The 19,111-nt window shown below is 29.8% G+C and overlaps 1 protein-coding gene across 1 annotated transcript in view; it reads left to right on the plus strand.

Moving 5' to 3' along the window:
• Positions 1–19,111, plus strand: part of LOC123293530 (synaptic vesicle glycoprotein 2C-like) — a 91,177-nt gene that overhangs the window by 20,884 nt on the left and 51,182 nt on the right. The gene's annotated exons all lie outside the window — the stretch shown is intronic.

Consider the following 19,111-nt stretch of genomic DNA (forward strand, 5'->3'; position numbering starts at 1 on the left):
TTTTAAATTATTAGTGAATCTGAAGTACACTAATTAATTTGTCACTAAAAAATGAATTATTGAAATCGGTTGGCGTAATATTGAGTTATTCGTCTCGTCGTGCATACTTAATGCAAATTTAAGATTTTTGTTATTTTCTCATGTATGCCGTTGTCAGAACTCGACCAAAATGAAATGACCACACGAGAAGGACCAGCTTTCAAATAGATAAAGAATCATCAAAATCGGTTCACTCAGTCAAAAGTTCTGAGGTAACAAACATAAAAAAAAATACAGTCGAATTGATAACCTCCTCCGTTTTTGTTTGAAGTCGGTTAAAAAGTAAACAAACTGTATTTGGTTATCTATCCCTGGGATAACTAAAATAAAAAGTAAAAAAAATAAATAAAAAGTAACTAAAATGGTTACCAATTTCAAAGCTTCCTGAAGCCTGTAGTTTCACCTCGTTCACTTCTACCGAGGCGATTGGAACAGGATGAAATTGTAAAAGTATTATGCAATGCTAATCGACTGTGTGAACGCAACTATTCCCAGATTTGGCGCTTACCTATGGCAAAACGAATAATGTTTTAGAATGCAAAATGACTATGGAAAATCTGCCCTAAAAATAAAATACTAAAAGGATAAAAAGATAAACAATGCACTATTTGAAATTTTTGTATTTTCCGATGTTGGAATTAGCGACCGGACTCGAAACACTTTAAGTGGCATTGCCAGTTATACATAAAATGATAATGAATGAGTACACTGTATTTCAATCGTTCATTACTGATGAAGAGTCTTGGTTCTACTGAAAAATTTATGGTTAGTAAAGTATACCCAGGAGTTCTCCTTGGGTATGGGTCGAATTAGTATATTCGGTTTTTTTCGGTACCCATTCTGAAGTCAAAATTCGATCAGTCCATCCCCTTTCTGCTCTTGGTGCAATTCATTCCCATTACATTTTGGCATGTAATAGTACTTCCTCAAGAGGAGGAGGGCTATCGAATATGGCTCCCTCCTCCAAAAGCCCCGAGTATATATTTTCAGTCCATTTTGTGAAATATTTTCAAAGAATTAAAATTTCAAAAGTCATCTCAGAAATGGATTCCAATAGTTAGACTATTTTGGCCAATAGCAATGGCCAAACTTTCTAGCGGCACCAAGTTAGATGGAGATTTTGATCCATGCACCTTCCAGAATATTCTTTAAAAAATTTGCCGGATAAGTCGAGGTTCAAAAAAATTCCATTTGAAATGCTTAAATGATTCGACTGCTAGTAAAATTTACTAAAGTACTTTCACTTTGTTTCCAAGTTGATTCAAAATTTTATTTACACATTATTTGGTTTGAGATTTCACAAGTAGGTATAGTTTGTTACTGCAGCCATGTTAAAAATTTACGATTTCCAATTTTGATTTCTGATAAATTTTAGGCTACTATAGGTCTAATCCATCCCAATGTTAAAGGGAAAACCATCAAATTATTATTCTACAAATTGTTTCGAAATCAATCGTTAGACTAGTTTTAACTAGAACGAATATTAAACTTGAAACATGCAATTTCAAAATTGCTAGTATTTGATACTTTATTGATTAATGGATTAAAAGTCAATTATATCATTTATGGTGCTGTAGCTACAAATATGATATTCCCATAAAGAAGAACAGCATGATATACAGGATAAAACTCAGAGGAAAGTTTTTGGTATTCGTTGTATTCGTTGTGTGCGTAGTCATGGTAGGGACAATAAAATCGATGCCAGCGCTTCCAGTGAAAAATTGCCGTTAAAGGAGGCTGTTATGACTTATTTGCAATTCTTTACATGTTAATATTATAGAAAATGTCAAATTAAAATTATTGAAAAACACTAATTCATTAAACTAAATGCATTAAAAATTGTGAAAATAAGAAATCAAATTGCATAAATATTATTTTTCAAATGTAAATTATCATAATTATTTATTTTAATTTGTGAGACAATAATAATAAATTTTTAATGTAAATCATAATTAAATGCAATCCATACAATTCTATAATTAAAGTATTGTATCGTTACTATGGAAACGCCTCCAAAAAAATTCACGCACGGTGTGAATAGCTTTTACGTCCAATATATCTTTAACCAGTAAGAATTTTTAAATTATACTTTTGTAATTTTAAGAAGTCAAATTGAATGTTCTTAACGAGCAAAGCTTTAGAAAAGTTACTGTAATTTATTTTAGTATTTTTGCTTGCATATGCTTCAAGGTCTATTCAAATGCAAATCAAAAAAAGAAAATATTTTAAAACATTTAAAAAAAACTTTGATTACTACCCCGCTACAAAACCATTCAAAAAAGTCTGTTTTTTTATCTCTGTTTTTTATAAGTCCCTCGAAAGTACTAATCGGACCTTATTATCCTACATATCCAAGATCTAATTGGCTTGCTTATTTACGAAATCAAACTTACTTTTTACTTCCTAAGCACGCTATAAAAATTTCAGCTTGTTAGCTGATTTCGATTATGAATTATCGTGTTGACGGACGGAAAAACGGACAGACCAAAAGTGAACTAACTACTACATTTTATATAAACCTATACCAAAACGATATAAGATTAAAAGCAAGAATCAAATTTTTCGATATTGGCGTAATTTTCAAAATATCGCAAAATTGATTTTTGTTTAATTTTATTCAGCTCTCGATATTTCGAAAACTAAGGCATATATCGAAAAATTGTATTCTTATTTTTCGTCTACTTTCATGTAGTTATAACAAAATTCGTCATCAAAGTTGAAAAATAATTTCAACCCTAACTCTACCATGCTCTTACATCTCTTATTTGGATGGAGACACTTACTTGGTTTTTTCCTTTCCTATGCCATTGCTTATATGTTTACTTTCTATTAAAAAGTTTTTTTTTAAAATTTGTTTTCATTCATTCCAAGTGAAAATTATTAAAAACTTTCCAAATATGTCGTTTTTTGGAATTCCTCCATACGAACCAATGTATTTTATATCATTATCAATGACTTTTTTCTTAAAAATTTGGATGGATACCTATGCTGAAATTTTAACCACATATTCTTTGAGTGTAAAAGTCTGCCTATAAAAAATTTTGATCCTTTAAATCAGGCATTGTTATCATGCTTATACATCCTTAACAAGTTGTCAAATTACTATAAATAATATTATGCAGGGTATAAAAATAATCCAACCAACAATCGCTTATAATTCGATTCCAGTGCGCAATTTATGTTCCGTGTTACATTTTATAATGGTGAGAAATAATGTAATATTTTCTGAAATCCTTGACAGAATACATATTTTATTATAATAATACGATACCACCATAATACGAAAGTTGTTAATCTATTTGAATTGATCCAGATTTAACTAGATTGAATATGCAACAATTTACATTCTACAAATTCAAATCATTACATTTAATAATTACAGAGTGATATAGAAACAATGCTATATGAGTTAGATCCGGTAAAATCCATCATTCAATCCAAAACATTCTCCTAAATGTGTAGATTGCCGGTAAGTAAATCGGTAGGATATTGTTTAAATTAATTTTTAAGCGACTTCAAACAAAAAAGGAGGAGGTTATCAACTCGACTGTATTTTTTTTTATGTGTGTTACCTCAGAACTTTTGACTGGGTGAACCGATTTTGATGATTCTTTATCTATTTGAAAGCTGGTGCTTTCCGTTAGGTACAATTTCATTTTGGTCTGACAACAGAATCCATGGGAAAACCATGAAAGTCTTAAATTTGCATTAGTTATGCACGACAAGAGGACTCAATATCACGCCAACCGATTTCGATAATTCTTTGGTGAAAATGCCATCTTTTTACCATGTATAGAACATATTTTTTCGATTCTAGTTAAAAAAACAGTCGATTTTTTTTACCTCCCTGTGTAGATACGGATTGTTCTGAATTAAATCTTGGCGGCGCCCATAATTAACCAACCCCCGCTCTCCCAGATTTTTGTACCCTTAGGTTAGGTTAGGTTATATTGACTGTTCACGAAGGACACACTCAGGCTATAGAGCCCATTGCGATACCATATATGTGTTTTAACACCTTTCCGCTGGAAATTTCATTTATCAGTTCCTCAATTATTTTCAGAGGCTGAGTGCACCTATTTCATGAATATACCATGCACTACACCAGCCCATCACAACTATTAATTAAATTAATTTGTGTTGTGACGGCGGGAAATCGAACCCGCTACGCAGCTAGGCATACCGCGGACAGAATTGGCTGCGGCTTTACCAACTGAGCTACAAGGATTGACTTCTGCGCCCTTACTTCACATTATATTCGGATTTCTTTTTACTTCCTGATGTTTAACCTGATATCGTTGATTATGTAACATTCTGTATTTGAATGTGTTATATGAATAAGACGAATTAACAACTATGCCATCCATACACCATACCAACCAACAAACTTAATGTATAATGTATAACAATAATGTACAATCGTATTAATTTAATAACTAAACAAGCATCTACTACGTACATTTTGTTTGCAAGCGAGACACACAATTATTCATTTTTAAGAATTCATTTCTAAGTTTTGATTACTGAACACACACAGTTTTCGTTCTTTTCGTACTTTAGTGTATATGTTGCAGCTAATTTTATTTGGCCGTTTAGTTCACAGCCTATACTTCAGGCTACAGAGAATTTTTTTCTGCATTAAATTACACGAGCTAGTTTTTTTTTTTTGTATAGATTCAGTATCACGTACTGAATGTAAATGCATAGAAATTACAAAAATAGGCGGGGGAAGTACCTCCATTAAACCGTTTTGGGTTATATTTCCATAACCGTGCACTTTAGACCAAAAATGTCTTTATTGTAGGTAATTAAATTTCCTATCTTTTATGTACAATAACTTTTTTTGTGTCACTAACCGTTTAGGACTTACGACTATGACGATTTACTTATCGATTATTTGATCGATACCTCTTTGTAATATTTGTCAGGCGAGCGAAGTGAGCCTCTACTAGGTTAAAATAACAAAAAAAAACACAAACAAAAAGCAAAAAAAAAAGATTTAGACATGAAATGAAATGTTGTAGTTCCATATTTATGTCTAGATGTGTTATCAATCATTATTTAAAAAAAAATTATATAAATAATAAATAATAAAAAACAACAGTATTTTTTATTTATTACATGTATGTATACAATCTATATATATGCAGAGACAGTGGCACCATCTGTGAGCTACATATAATACTAATATATAATTGGCTACATTTAATATTAATTTTAATCATTTAATTAACTGGCTGGCTGATGCTTAGCCCATTCGTACAATAGGGACAAATAAAATGGAATATCAGACCTTAGAAATTGTTTAATTTCGTAATTTAAAACATGACATATTGTTATTTAGTAATCATGAGATCAAATACCAACTCAATAACAAAATACATTATTTGTTAACGTAAGTTAAACTTCCATGGCATTTAGATCCTCAAAGAACTTTTTTCTTAAACGAGCACATCTAATATTGCGACACTGATTCACAGCAGGCTTACAAATACATTTTTGGAATCCCTGATAACCAAAAGGTAATTAACTTGCCATAGTATCTCTTAAAGAAATTGAACTTTACCTTATAGTTTCTATTTAAGTACTTCAACTCTTGCCGTGAAAACCAATTTTTAAAATAGCACCATGTTCCTACTTTTTGTCACTTCACTCTTCCATTATATTTTTTTTTTTTTTTGCTTCAATGCAATGCAATCTGTGACCAACATTAACAATATTGTTGCTTGCCGTCGCCATTTTGACAGTGTGTGGGTTTCAGTTCCAGGTGGCTGAAAGTGGAACTAAATTTAAATGACTAGGCTAGGTAGATAGTTAAACGTTACCAATCCTAGTCATTTGTCTAACTGTTCCAGATTGAATGACTGAATCTCGTTCAGGCCTTTAGTTGAACGGCACTGTTTAGTAAAAAGGCTAGGCTGTTAATTGAAAGACTAATTAAGTTAGTTGGCTGCAACATATACACTATTTACATTGAGTAGAAAAACAGCACTATCCTTTTCATATCTATTTTCAGTGTGCTACACCGATCTATACAAGAAGAACACACTTCGTCATACAGCATATTTTATTTATGTAATGCATTCAATAAAAAAATTATACTTTGATTTTATTTTTGTCGGATGTTCTCAATGTAAATGAAATCAAAATGGAAATTTCAATGCAATTTGAACAGATTTAGATAATTTTTCTCAAAAACAAAAGATCAGAGACCGATTTCAGCCCACAAAGTAGGATTGGTGAGGTAAAAGGATTTGGTTCAGCATTGCTGGCATCCACCCGAAATTCTGTAGAACATTTTTAACCGAAATCAGAATTTTAAGCTCAGTCTACTACAAACTGATAAATCGGACAGATAAAGTTGCTCTGAATATTTTTTATACCCATATACCGATTTTCATGATAAAACCAGCTTTTACATTCCATAGCACACTGGTTTTAAAAGTTTTGTTTAAATTTTATAACTAGTGTGCTATGGAATGTGAAAACTGGACAAATTGATAATTTAATAGTGTTATGTATTCAAATACTTCAATTAACTAAGTAATAATTTTTAGTGTAGACCAAAAGAAATTAATTTTAATGAAAAAAATTAAAAATGCGAATTTTGTCATGAAAATCGGTATATTGATATATAAAAAATTATTTTAAGCAACTTTTTCTAATAATTTTTTTCGATATCTCTAACCATCTCAGATACGAATAATTCTTGGTTTAATCCTTTTTAGTAGTTGACTACCTTAAAAAAATTCTTACTTAACTGTGTATTTAGCTTTTTTTTAATTGTTTATTTAATTTTTTTGTTTAAAATTTAATTAAATGAGTATTATTAATAATAGTTGTGTCATGATGATTTACGGTCTGTCGATTATAAATTTTTTATCCAAATGAAAACAAGTCATTTTAAAAGTCTGAATCATCAGGATTCCTATATACGGGTTGGTCGAAAATGCCCGCAAACGATGAAAATTGTCAGAAAGACTTAAAACTTTTTTAGAAGGCTCCCACTTCTTTCCCTAATATCATCAAAAAAGGAACAGACACGTTCTAAAGCATATAACAGTCGTAAGTTACGCATATTAAAACGAATTTAAAAAATATCTGATTTGAGGTACATCGAATGAAAAACTTCTTCGAATAAAAGCTTTTTTGGACGTATCAACAGTGGGAAAAAGATGGATTTTTGGGGCTTTGTGGTTTGAGAGGTTAGTTTTAGGGTAAATAATTTTTCAAATAGCTTACAATTTAAAAACAAGGGAAAACAAACAATTGACTGAATTAATTGTTGAAATACCATGTATAGATAGTGTTGATTACTTTGTTACATTACACATACATACATGTCACATATATATAACTGATATTCCCATATAATACATACTATACAATTTGCGCATAAGTTGCGCTCTCACGGGAAAACAGTGATGTTTACGAAAAAATGTTTCAATCAAAAGTTCTTAATTTTTTTTATGAGGAACATTTTTTACATTTAATTTTTTGTTCTAACGGTTTACAAAATGGGTCCTACGGATCCAAGACACAATTGACCTATGTTCCTCATTTATGAACTCGATCTCACTTTTTACGTCCTAAGAACTCCTTAAAAATTTCAGCTTGATATCTCTTTTCGTTTTTGAGTTATCGTGGTGACAGACGGATAGACGACAGACAGACAGGCAGACAGACAACTGGAAATAGACTAATTAGGTGATTTTATGAACACCTTTACCAAAATTTTGTTCATAGCATCAATATTTTTAAGCGTTACAAATTTGGGACTAAACTTATTATACCTTGGTATATTTCATATAATTGGTATAAATGTCTTTTTTGGTGGAACAACTTGTATTTTGTTTTAAAACTACTATACAATTAAAATTTTTTTTAAAGCAGCCTTAAATAAAAAAAAAATTGTCTAGCTATAAATTGAGGTAGGTATACACTTCAGAAATGAATTTTCAATCATATATATTTTTATAAATTGCCTCTGTTAAATTGCCAAGGTGATGGACCCAAACAAATTTTTTTTTTAATTTATTGGTAATATTTGTAAAATTAACATATTCAAAAATTAATAAATTTGCATAAATTCAACATTATATGAAAGATGATTCATCTAAATAAACAAAAAATATATTTAATATAAACAAAAAATTGTAATTATTGAATTACTTTTTGAGATAATTAGGCCGGAATTTAAAACAGAGAAAAATTCTTGTAGTACACATTTCTTGAAGATAAGTTAAGAATAAAAAAACAAAAAGAAAACCGACTTCAAAAGAAAAACTTTTATAAAACAAATTAATATGCACTAAAAAGTAAAAAAATAACGATAATATAATGTAGTTTTAAATTATTGTTATTTTTGGAGTAGGTGTCAGCCTACAGCTAACTCCCCGTGCCGGGAGTGGGTAATTTGCGCGCCTGCTGCCTTCCTTGGATGTGGTAGCCACGGGCGACAAGGAACATGAGATCTGAGACATTCTTTACTTTTGCTCCCTAGATGGGAGCAATAGGTACATCCAAAACTTTGTTTTGAAAATGAATTTTAATAAATAATCAATAAATATTTTTTAATAATAATATTTAGAACACAAAAAAAAAAACAGATAATGAAATCATTTCCAGAATACAATTAACAGGATATTAACTTGTCCGTTCTATTGTGTAACACTGTAATATTCTAACAATTTAGGCAACATATTTATTATGTATTTACCTATAAATAACTAAAACGATTTTTTAAATTATTTACGCAAGATATTCAATTAATTTATTATTTGCTCTAATTAACCATATTTATGCATAATTTAATCAAATCAATTGATTGATTTAAAAATATATTATAATTTAATTTAGAAGGTATATCATATAGACCGACCTTCATTTCATACAAAATTGAGCAATATTTCATATCATCAACTTAATACAATAAAAGTAATTAAAAAATCATGATAATAAAGAAAAAAATACCATCGTACCCATACAGGAACTCCCAGATTTGAACAACGGGGCCAAGCCTTGGCCAGTACTGCCAAACCCATCTTCGGCACCCCTATATATTGTCTCATGCTTGGGCCATAACTCAGCAACCAGCCTTGGCCCATTAAATGGTGAACCAAGCATGGGCTAATCTACCCTTGGCCCAACCTGTAGTCAGCCAAGCTTGCGCCAAGGCTGGATAACCCAGCATCGGCCGATGAATGTTAACCCAAGCCTATTATAATAAAGTGTTGTATCTTTGAAATTTGCAACAGTTGTTTATAGGCAACGAGGAGAAAAAAAACGATATCGTTAAATTTTGACCTGTAGCATCGATTTGATGAAAATTTGGAATTAAGGTTAGTTCACCCTCTAAATCAAAAGTTATATGATGGCGAGTGGTGCTTTTGCCTAGGGGGAGAGGAATAAATGTTGGAAATGGCAATGGGAATCCATAGAGTGATAAAATCTAAGCAAAAAGTTTCATTTAAGTATATTTCAAAAAGTCAATACTTGCCAAGTTAGTGGCGATTGAAAATCGTAGTATTTAACGTCCGAAATTCGGAGTACCTATTTTATATCCGAAGCTAGAACTTTTGGAGGATGTTGTCAGTATTCAAAGTAAATTGGAATATAATTAGCAATAAATAATTTACCTTCTTATCTGCAAAACCAGCGACCACCCCTTGACTTATTTGTTTAATTAAAAAAAAATATATTGAAGAGATAGGAAATTTAATTATCTACAAAAAAGGTTATTACCATTTTGGCTTAAAGTGCATGCGGGGTTATAGGCCGTAACGGTTTTCTCAAAATGGCAGCATTTCCTCCCTCCAAATTTGTAAGGATTTTGTGTATTTACATTCAGTACCTTATAATAAACTTATTTATAGAAAAAAATAACTCTTGTAAATTAGTGCAAGAAAAAATTCTCAATTATCTGTAGCTGTGTAATGCAACATTAAACGCGTTATAAGGTCATAATTATTAATTTTAGAAAAAAAATTTAAAGTAAAAGTGTTAGGGAATTTGTAAATTTAAAAGTTAAGTTATTATCATTTTCTTGTTTAAACTAATATTAGAAGAGATATCGGTCAAATAGTCAAAAAGTAAATCGTCATGGTCGTATAAGTTATAAACGGTTAGTGATACAAAAAAAAAATTATTTACAAAAAAGGTACGTAATTTAATAATCACATTTACAAATATGAAATTCTTCTTGATAACTATGAATAGGTTTAAAAATATTCATTGATATTTAAATTTCATAATATAGGGTACATCAAGAATTCGACCTCAGAAGTCATTCTAAGTTCTTTTAAAAAAATAAGTCCCAATTAATAACTTTATGTAATTAAATTGATATACAAGTTTATCAAACATACACACCAACAAGGCCGAGCTATACAACGACGATATTTATTCATACTTTATAGAAAATATGATAAAAAAATAATAAAATTCTAAAAAACAAAGTGTTTTTAACGCCACATTACTTCTATGTGTAGTTATGAAGGTCACAATTCGATATTTAAATTTAATTCCTTAGCTTGTATGAAATCCTTATACCATGTGTGTTTGTACCATCTAGGCATATACATATCTGTAGTATGACAGAATACATCCGTTTAGTAATGCATCTAAGCGAGAGGTTTTATATACATGTGTTGTAACACTACAGATACGATACGACAGATCTTCTGTTGTATGCATGCAGAGAGTTGGAGTTTTGATGAACTTACTAGTTATCTGTAACTAAAAAACTCCCACTCTCCAAGCGTCTTCCAACTAATGTTCAATACATGTATATAATACCTCTCGCTTAGATGCATTGTTTAACGCATGTATTCTGTCATATTGGCAATATTTATATGCCTAGACGTAAAGTGAACATTCTGTAAATTGATTGGTAATACATATTTGTTTTATCCCAAGATTAATCAAAAATTTTGTCTTTATATGGCAATTTGTTTGCTCACTGTGAATTTATTTGTGTAAAAAAGATTAAAATTTCTTCAAATGAAAAGGTTTTGTCTAAAAACGTATGCCTTATCAGCAAGCACTTAATATTGAACCTTATAGTCCATTTTAGCCTGTATATAGAGGTATAAAATACAATTAAATTAATTAAAATTGATTTTTTCAATGTCAAACCGTTTTTATTATTTTGACACAAATTTACAGCTGTTGGGAAAAAAGTATCATCGTTTAACAATATTGCATGTTTTAATTATAATCTGAGAACGTACTGAATTTTCTTTCATTTTATCCTTAGAAATTTTTTTTAAAATTTTTAACGCAAATTGGTTAAACGAAATTACAAGGAACTTAATGATGTATTATCAGATACTTAATTTGGTGTCTGTTCTTATTTTTAGTTGCCCATAGATGAACTAATAGAAGGGCAAAAGTTTGGTTAGACTGTCTGGAGCTTGTTGAATATTGGGCCAAGCGTGAAAACCACAACTGGTTCAGTTTTGTATCATTTCCTTGTATCTTTACCTGAAGTACAAAACTTTGCGCGTTTCGTTAGTATTATTTTTAGATTTCACCCGTACCTACCCCTTTGATAAAGCCAACAAAAAAATAAACATTTTCTTTCACTTCATGAGTCAATTCTTACTAATTTTGGGGTAAAACAAGTGAAAACAAACAATTGACTGAGTTACTCTATATAGAAAGAGTAAAATGAGCTTGCATTATTTATTATAAATTAGAAGAGTTTAAAACTAACTTAATTATTATAATTTATTTAGTTATCAAAAAATTTCGAAGGTATTTTCTAGAATTTTTTTTCGTTTTCGGGGATTGTTTCACAGGACCACTAGTTGAAGCTACCTGCAAATTTTTAACTGACTAGCATTTATATTTTTGGAGAAAATGGACACCAAAAAAATGTTTCAAACAAAAGTTATTTTTTTATAAGGAGCATTTTTTATATTTTTAAACTTTTGTTCTATCTCTAACGGTTTACAAGTTGAGTCCTACAGACCAAAGAACCAATTGACCTATCTTGTCTGGGTCTTTTAAACCGTTAGAAATAGAAAAAAGTTTAAACGTAAAAAATGCTCCTGATAAATAGAATTAACAACTTTTGTTTAAAACTGTTTATCCACGAGGGCGCAAATTATGACAAAACTTTAGCGTCCATTTTCTCCAAAACTTTAAAAGATAGGGAATTTGAAAGTAACTTCAGCTAGTGTTCTTCTGAAACATTCTGGTAAAACGAAAAAAATGAAATGCCATCCATAGACAGTGTTGATTACTTTATCACAGGGCTTCTTAAACTTTTGTAATTCACGACCCCATTTATGATTGCGAGTTTCTTGACGACCCCTTACAAATATAAAAGAAAATTAATTAATATTTTTTGATGATTTATTTATTAGGTAACAATATACATATACATATGAAAATATATAAGTTTAAAATTCGTTTTGAAACATACAAAAATCTAAAATTAAAAATTGCACAAAAAATTATAAAATTGTATTCATTATAGTTTCAAAAATAAAAGTGGATTCCGACCGTCTTAATTCTCTCGAATATATTCAAGTAGTTGCGTGGTAAGTATTAAATTAAAGTATAAGTTAAAAATTTAATGAGATGGATGTGCCTGTTTTTTATTGCATAACAAATCAAATCTTGGTGGAATGTTTGAAACTGCTGGACGTAAGACCTCTTCAACATTTTTTATCGCTGAACGATATTGGGATTTAATATGTGTTAAACCTGTTTCTTCAGCAATATTACCTAGAAATTTTGTTGATAATTATTTCTCGGGATTATTTCGGCTTTTAGAGATTGACAAAAATAAATTTATATTTTTTATTAATTCCAATAACATTTCATAATTCATAGTAAATGTTATTCAAGTTATTATAATACTCTTAATAGAAATGCAGGTACAAACAATCTTTCCGAACTAGAAGATTTTATGATATATTTATCTACGATAATTGTTATTTTATCTTTATAACAATAATTTTACAAGTTAAAAAACATTTTCTGTTAAATTGTATTTTTACCTCTCGCGACTCCAAATGGGGTCGCGACCCATAGTTTAAGAAGCCCTGCTTTATCACATTACACATACTTACATGTCACACATACATAACTGATATTAATCCATATAATACATACAATACAATTTCCGCCGAGACCCAATTGACCTATGTTGCCCATTTACGAACTCCAACTCACTTTTTACGTCCTGAGTACGCTGTAAAAATTTCAGCTTGATATATTGTTTTTGAGTTGTCGCGTTGACAGACAAACTGACAGACGGACAAATGGACGAACAAATGGTCAGACAGATAGACAACGGGAAATGGACTAATTAGGTGATTTTATAAACACCTATACGAAAATTTTGTTCATAACGTCAATATTTTTAAACATTACAAACTTGGGACTAAACTTAGTCTACCTTGCATATTACATATATGCATGGTATAATTATGCAAGCACTGTCATTCAACACTTTTTGTACAGGGTATTTGAACAATTAACTTAGTCAATTGTTTTTTTTTACATTTTTTCAAATACAAAACATTGATCCCAAACCATAAATAATCTTTCTTTTTATCAAATTAGGGATGAACTAACAAAACAAATAATTAAAATGTTAATGTATCATTATCCTTAATGTTATATTTTAACAAGAAATCTGTAATCAAATTCTATGATAACCTAAATAAAAAGATTAAGAACTTCTGGTGTAGACATATTAACAAATAAAAAGTTTAATATTTAAAATTCAAAAATTTTTAAGAAAAAATAATAATTTAATGTTTTTAAATAATATACAAATATTTAACGATTTAAAAATAGTTTAAGCAAATAATATAATAATTATAATGCACTGATAATATTTTATTTACTTTATTAATTCAACTTTTTTTTATTTTATTGAAAAATTCGCTGGAAATTAAAGAAAACTTATTTTATATTCTTGAGATTCGAACCTCATATTTCTTGATCTTTATAATGTAGGTGCTAATGCATACCAAATGACCCCGCACTATTAGATAGGAAAATGGCTTTCTGTGAAACTTTTTCTAACCCACCCTAAAATGTTCTTTGGATCATCAAAGCTCTCATGGATACAAAAAATTTTAAGGAGTCGTTTTCGAGATACGGTTGATCAAAGCTACGAATATTTTATAGTTGTAGTATACGACTAGGAAAATAGTTTTCTATAAAACTTTTTCAAACCAGTCCCAAAATGTTCTTCAGATCGTTCTGATCAAAAACTCCCATGGCCACAAAACTTGTTAACAAGTATTCTTCGAGTTAAAGGGGATTAAAGCTACACATATATTATATTTATAGTACCTATATGACTAGGAAAGTGGGTTTATGTGAAAATTTTTCAAACCACTCCCAGAATGTTCTTCGTTTCGTTCTGATTAAAAGGTCTCACAGCCACAAAATTTATTAACGGGTGGTTTTTGAGCTACGGATTATATATCTATAATGTTTTGTTTTCGTGACAGTTTTTGATCAGAATGACCCAGAGAAATTTTAGGGTGGGTTAGAAAATGTTTTACAGATTTTCCTATCTTATATTGCGCGGTCCTTTGAAATGTATATAAAAGGCAACATAACGACATAAATAAATAGTTCCGTTTTTAAACGGAAATAAATTTATATGTTTAATATAAATCGTTTGAAATAATATTAATTATTAATTAATAATACACGTTAAGTATATTAAAAAGTCTTTAAATACAAACTTATATTAATTTACAAAAAAAAAAAAAACTATTTCAATTATAATTTTTTCAAGGTCAAATCGCTTTATTATTATAAACAAATACTATGAAATTGTAATAATTGTTATTATTATTAAACATAGAAATTTTCGATAAAGAAGGATGGTTAAGGATGTACGAGCGCCAGGGAAATTTTGGAAAAAAGACTTATTTTTCTTTTTATATGAAGTTGGGCTAGGTCTAAATTAATTCTGAAAATTTTAGGGGGAGTGTGGTTGAAAAATTCGTTTCAAAGCGTGTATATTCCGAAAAATAAAAAAATTCCCAAAAAAATTTTCGGCGAAAAATTGCCCATTTTATCCATCCTACATGGATCTTTTTGTTTTTTTTTTAAACTTATCTTATTATTTTAAACTTATTATTGTTTTATTTATAACAAGTGAAAACAAACAATTGATTGAGTTGATTGTTGAAACACCCTGTATAGAAAGTGTTCAATATCAGTGCTTGAATTACTTTTTCCCAACAAAAATATGACGGCCTTTGGGACGCCATTTATTTGATTTTTCGAAAATTGCGTATTTTCTAGAATTACTTCGCCCTGTTAGCTCAGTTGGTTAAGGCGTAACTAATGACGTCCGCGGTATGCTTAGGGTAGCGGGTTCCATTCCCGCCGTCGCTTCAAAAATAATTTAGTTAATAGTTGTGATGGGCTGGTGTAGTGCATGTTATACGCATGAAGGAGGTGCACTCAGCCTCTGAAATTGTGGAGCTGGTAAATGAAATTATCAGCAGAAAGGTGGTAAAACACATATATGATATTACAATAGGCTCTATAGCATAAGTGTGTCCTTCGTTTACAGCCAATATAACCTAAACTAACGTAACCTAACTTAACCTAACCTAGAATTACTTTTCGTTATAAAGTTATTTCTAGAATGTTTCATAAGACCACTAGTTGAAACTATTTATAAATTTTACGTTTTTCGTAGCAACAAAATATCTTGTTTAATCAGTTGAAGGTTCCTATTATTGCAAAATTAAAATAAATATTTGAGTCAAAAATTGGAAAATAAAAATTCATGTATGTTTCAACATGTGATTAAATTTTCCAAAATTTAGAAATCATATCATTGAGACAATTCTATAGTAATAACATTAATAACACGCATAATAAAAATTGTTTATAAATTAATGTTTTCTTTTTTCGTTCATTTAATTTAGAATACCGTTACTAGAAAACAATCGTCAAGGGTATTAAATATCAAAAAAGATCGAGTAATTGAATTAAAATATCATAATAATAAAACCTCAATCTAACAGAACAAATGACGGTATTATTCAATTAACGTAGCGTCCCAATCAATGGCACAATAGATTGGAATCGCTGTTCACAAATTCGAGGTTAAAAAGCAACTGAAGATGGTGGTAGTTTTAATGGGGTTGCAACCATCTTCAGTTACTTTTTGACCTTGGATTCGTGATCAGCGATCCTGAAAACCCTCTGTCACTCCTAGGGGTAGTTTAATGGTGATTCACTCACGTTCAGTTGCTTTTTGATCTCAAATTCCTGATATCGTGACTTCGCAAACCGGCGGGAGACAATTTCTGAGGTGAAATTCAGAATTTTCTAATTTTTTTTTCATTGACACTTCTAAGGGTACCTACTTTTAAAGGGGTTGCAAATTCAGTTACTTTTTAACCTTGAATTCATTATCAACGATCTTGGAAATCCCCGGAAGACAATTTCAAAAAGGAAATTTTGATTAAAAAAATTTTTTTTTCACTATTTGGAGTGATTTGGCGGAAAACTGCCCTAATATCCTCATATTTTATAGCAAAACAGAGGTAAGTGCGGCTGAATTTTTGAAATCGGAGCAGTTCCACCTCTTTTCCACATTTAAAAATATTTTCCGGCTAATGTATTGTACTATTACTTTGACCTAAGATTAACCTGGTACATCGTTGTAGAGACCTTTTACTCTGTATAGTAACATTTTTACGCTTATAAAGTGTAAATTTTGCAACCGGCTTCATACATTTCGTCTAATCGTTGAGAGTTTACAAACTTTTTTAATCAAATTTATTAATTTAAGGTAGTACGAGCGCTACCAAGGCAAGTCTAAACTAGTGGTTGAAACTATTTGTACCTTATTTTCAACTGTGATGATGAATTTTGTTGTAACTTTATGAATGTAGACGAAAATTAAAAATACAATTTTTCGATATCTGCCTTGGTTTTGGAATATCGAAAGTTAAATAATTAAACAAAATTTTCAATTTTGTATATTTTTGAATTTCCTACGACTAGTTTTGGAGAAATCTATGAAAACATATCATCTATCTACCGTTTTACCATAAAACCAATGTTGAATACGCCTACTTTTGTAGGCATTTATTTTTATACTATGCATATATGTAATATGCAAGGTATACTAAGTTTAGTCCCAAGTTTGTAACGCTTAAAAATATTGATGATACGAAAAAAATTTTGATAAAGGTGTTCATAAAATCATCTAATTAGTCCATTTCCGGTTGTTCGTTCGTCCGTCCGTCTGTGAGAATGATAACTCAAAAACGAAAAAAGATATCAAGCTGAAATTTTTACAGCATACTCAGGACGTAAAAAGTGAGGTCGAGTTCGTAAATGGACAACATTGGTGAATTGGGTCTTGGGTCCGTAGGTCCCATTTTGTAAACCGTTAGAGATAGAAAGTTTAAATGTAAAAAATATTCCTTATAAAAAAAAATAAACAACTTTTGTTTGAAACATTTTTTTGTAAACATCACTGTTTACCCGTGAGGGCGCAAATTAGGCGTAAATTGTATAGTATGTATTATATGGGAATATCATTTATGTATGTGTGACATGTATGTATGTGTAATGTGGTAGAGCTATCAACACTGTCTATGCTTTGTATTTCAACAATTAACTCAGTCAATTGTTTGTTTTCACTTGTGAAATAATCGGATACCCCCCCCCCTCTAAACTTTTCAGAACTAATTTAGACTTAGTCCAACTTCATATAAAAAAAATCAACCCTTTTATATAAAATTGCCTTTGTGCTCGTACATCCTCAAAAAATATTAATTTATAAATTTCTGTAATAGTTTGAATTTGAAGATATCTCTACGAATAATTTTGAAACTGCTGAAATACGAAACCCTTTATAAAATTATTGATGATGTATTAATTATTTTTCATACATTTGGCTTATCTTAATAATACACCTTTTTTGTACAAATATTTATCCATTTTATTGTGATCTAATACGTCACACTTTACTTCCATAGTAAGTATATTTTATATTTTAACGGTATGAGTATTTCATGTAAAAACGAAACTATCATATAACTTCGATGTGTATTTCATCTCCAGTCTTTTGATGTCAAAAGTCTATTCTGTTTGTAAACCATATCATTAGCCATTTATATTATAAGAAGTAAGAAGAATTCTTATGGACGTTCTTATACCATGTGTGTTTGTACCATCTAGGCATATACATATCTGTAGTATGACAGAATACATACGTTTAGTAATGCATCAAATTTTGTGTAATGAAAAAATTAACTGTCTATACTCAAATAATTATACGAATTTTTATTGTTAAGTTTTTACTACATACAAATAACATATAGTTCACAATACTTTTATTTTAATGTTATTCTGAAAGATAATAGAACTTGACTTGAAAATATCGCTTAAATTCACTTCTGTAATTAACTTGAAGAGTCTGTGATGTAATCTCCCGGCATCGCACACCGTGCGCCGTTTATATAGATAGTTACAATCAATTGATACCGAACAATTTATCAAATTCTAGAACTGTCACGTATGTTCTATTGCAGATATTTCACTTGTATATGTTTTCTTTCTCTGTCCAAGCAATATAAAACGATATTGCCCACTTCTTTTTAGAATTGTCTAGATTACATTTGTTTTTAAGACGACATTGTATGTAGTATAATATAAATATTTATTATCTATGACTGTGTGTGTGTGAACTGTTGAATGAATACATCGTCGGGTTGTTTATAACGAGATATTATTTGCATTGTCGGGTTAATTGTTAACACCACAGTTCGATTAATACCTACATCAATCTAACTACTAAAGAAATTTTATGGATTTATTTATTTTGGGTAATCCAAAGAAGAGATATGGTGCTCACCACCATACACCTTTTTTGGAGGAACTCCAGGAGATCGCCTACAGGAGCAGTACCATATTAAATTTTTAAAATCGGTCAAAATGATCTTATAATTAAAGAAATATCCTATATGTATATGTTTTTTTAGAGTTATTTAAAATAAATGGTCTTCCCAAAAACAACTCATAAAAAAATGTGTTATTTTGCTCTCGCAACTTTATA

The sequence above is a fragment of the Chrysoperla carnea genome, chromosome 2 (genome assembly GCF_905475395.1).
Source record: "Chrysoperla carnea chromosome 2, inChrCarn1.1, whole genome shotgun sequence".
NCBI classification, from domain to species: Eukaryota; Metazoa; Arthropoda; class Insecta; order Neuroptera; family Chrysopidae; genus Chrysoperla; species Chrysoperla carnea.